The sequence below is a fragment of the Eucyclogobius newberryi genome, unplaced genomic scaffold, assembly GCF_026437365.1.
Source record: "Eucyclogobius newberryi isolate DKJ021-1_F unplaced genomic scaffold, fEucNew1.0.hap1 SCAF_13, whole genome shotgun sequence".
Classification (NCBI taxonomy): Eukaryota; Metazoa; Chordata; class Actinopteri; order Gobiiformes; family Gobiidae; genus Eucyclogobius; species Eucyclogobius newberryi.
This window is the reverse complement of record NW_027315757.1, coordinates 5,025,585-5,028,747: the sequence shown is the minus strand read 5'-3', so window position 1 is coordinate 5,028,747 and position 3,163 is coordinate 5,025,585. Positions and strand designations below refer to the sequence as shown.

General features: G+C 37.4%; 1 protein-coding gene across 1 annotated transcript in view; it reads right to left on the bottom strand.

Moving 5' to 3' along the window:
* The window catches only part of LOC140357839 (oxysterol-binding protein-related protein 7-like), a 50,766-nt gene extending 48,733 nt beyond the window's left edge, over positions 1 to 2,033 (bottom strand). The window contains exon 1 of the mRNA XM_072442358.1: positions 1,925 to 2,033. The gene's annotated coding sequence lies outside the window, so the exon portion shown is untranslated. The remainder of the gene's footprint in view (positions 1 to 1,924) is intronic.
* Positions 2,034 to 3,163: the final 1,130 nt, after the last annotated feature.

Sequence of the window (3,163 nt, the reverse complement as noted above, 5' to 3'; positions counted from 1 at the left end):
CAACGATTCCCCACAATTGCTCCTCCTCCTCTCAAAAATAGGAACTATGAAAAGGCTTTTTCGGAAAAAAAACTTAATTGCTTTTCCAAAATGTTCCTCACCAAAAAAGCAAGCACATTTTACATAATACAAAAAAACAAATACTTTCTAGAGTCCATAAACAAAATAAAGGAAATTATCTATATATCATATTTCTAAAACAATTTAAGCATGTCTTCAAGTAATTATTGTTATGACAACTTAGCCATTCAAGGAGACCAATAAAAGTTATTTAAATTGTATTTTTTCTGTCTGTTACTGAAGAGCAGAAGTGTAGTTTAACAATGTGCTGTCACAATAATTACTTCAACAATCGTCGTAGTATCGACTCATTCTATTAATACTATTAAACAGAAAACTGAATTATTGTCGGAATGTAACGATGCAAATCTATACTATACTGTGAACAGCCTGATGGAACAAGAATATTAAAAAAAATACTTGACAAAAGCAATTAAATGAAGGTTTCTTTGTTATAATTATACTGAAAGAAGTTGAACACGATACAGCTGGACTTACTTGGTTTTAAATAACAGCTTTCGTTGTTAAAACCACGTGGAAAGCAGTCTTGCCAGTAAAAAAAAAGTGCTGAACGTTTGGATAAATGCCGAGTGTGATGTCATCAGTATGTTTTTGAACTATGCTCTACTGTCATTTTACATAGATTTTTACACTTTTCTTAACAATCTGACACGTGATTGGTGTAAAACTGTAATTTATATTGCAGATTATACACAAATTCAAAACTAGATTTCTTATGCACACTTAAGTTTATTTATTTAATTTATTATTTAATTATTAAACAACACAGGGAAAGTGCACAATATACACCAACCTTAAAAGGAGAGATGGATTGTACAAAGTTTTAGCTCAAGTGCAAATTTCTACCTTTAGTCCCTGGGCAGGCTTATGTTAAAACATTAAATAATGCCCAAAATCTGGTATTTCCAAAGAATAGAAAAACAAAGTCATATTTGAAGAAGCAGTGCATAAACATAAATGTTCAAATAATTTCATATTGTCAACAAAAAGCTTTTGTCACTGTAGATTTACACAGTGTGAAGAGAAACCAAAACAGAGTACATAGTACAATATAGGTATTCCTAAAGTAGGAGGAAAACTTAACAAATTAGAAGCCACCTCTGCTGAAAAGTTACTTGTCAGAACACAAAAGTGTTTTCAGGCCAGTTTGACACACCTTAAAGTATAAGCAGTTGAGCAAGTACAACTCATGTGAACGCCCTGTGGACTAAACTGATTTTCAGGAGCCATTTTGATATTGTCATAGATCGAACCTAACCGTCATTTGGACATCGCTTGAAAATCACCTCCATTACGTACACAGAATTGGAGAATTTGAGATATTACTCCAATCCTGGTATTGTAGCATTCAAAACGGAATGAGCTCTGGAAAAGGAGACTAAATGTACAGTAATAGAAGGTGAGTTTTTGATGAAACATTAAATACAAGCTTAAAAATCATCTGTTTACTTTCTCAATCCTTCAGCTGCTAGACCCAAACGTTTTTTCTAAAACAGCAAAGATTAATCAATTAATAGCGACTAGTCGAATATGGAAAAAACGCCCTTTTATAACAAAGGCAGTGGCATTATTAAATCAGAATTCCAAAAGATCAGCAATATGCTTTATTCATAAATATTCCCAACCTACAAGGCTTCAGTCACCAGATTTCAACCTTTAGGTTGATGTATTTAAAATTTGTCAGTGTAGAATGGAAATCATTTTTTGACTGTCTACTACTCAAATCATCATTAGTTGCAGACCTAATTCTCATTTGATTGACAGATTCCAAACTGTTACTTTTAGAGTTAGGGGTAGGAAGAACTTGACTTCAGCCATGAAGCGAGTATTGCATGAAACAGACCTGAGTCGGCAGATAGTTGGTGTTATTCCCTGGGTTAGTCTTTGGCGATGTGTTGATCAGTTATCCCAGGTCCAGGATGTTGTGTGCTCCACGTTCTGTGTGAGAATGATGACCATATCAGCGTTAGGCACTGCTGTCAGCGGGAGGATTAAAGAATGGGGCCAGGTATCGGGGTGGAGCTCAGACCTGGACCGACAGGTTCTGGCTCCTTCATCTCTCTCCCTCTTTCTCTCTCTCCCTCTTGCTCTCCCTCTCTCTCCCTCTCTCTCCCTCTCTCTCCCTCTCTCTTCCTCTCTCTTCCTCTCTCTTCCTCTCTCTTCCTCTCTCTCCCTCTCTCTCCCTCTCTCTTCCTCTCTCTTCCTCTCTCTTCCTCTCTCTCCCTCTCTCTCCCTCTCTCTCCCTCTCTCTCCCTCTCTCTCCCTCTCTCTCCCTCTCTCTCCCTCTCTCTCCCGCTCTCTCTCAAATTCTCAGTACATCCTTACTATTCCCCTTATTACAGAAGCTTGTCTGGGTATTAGTTAACATAGGGCTGCCAACCTTGAGAGGAAATAAGTTCTACGCGGACTAAAAGGCAGTTTTTGGGCCGACCAGGGAATCGGTGCATTGTTGAATTATTGGTGCACATGAACATTGGATATTTTACACAAATCAATCTACTTTATATCATGTTTTAGAAGAAATACCTTGTTCTCCATTCAAACCAACACCAAGTTCCTGCCAGATCAGAAGTGTGATTACAACGAATATGCAAGACGTAAAAAGAAAGGAGGAAAAAGTGGGCGGGGCGGAGTAGGACTAGTGTCAGATACACTACAGGCTCCTGACACAGTGAGGTCCTACAGACATAAGATTTTGGAAGCTCACAGTTTTAAGATCAAGGAAAAGTGTATGAAATGGTGAATCTGCATTTGAACTGTTAAAATGCATTCATGGTCTTTATAATAGGTTCTGCATCAAGCTAACCCAGTTTGAAGTAAAGACTGTCCAATTGTTTTTATGTGATTATTATTTCAGTTAGTGATTTAGATTTAAATAGTTTTTATGTATGCCTCAACCGTAGAATTAACGGCCCAAAAACACCACACACATGGTGTTTTCAACAAAAAACGCATAGAAAGAGGCAATGCATAGCAACAGCATATATTATTCAGATAATACCTTTTTTACCGCAGAGGGGAACTGTCACCGGAGTTGGAGCTGTGGCTTGTCTCAGCTCTGAGAACAAGTGGGTGTCTTATG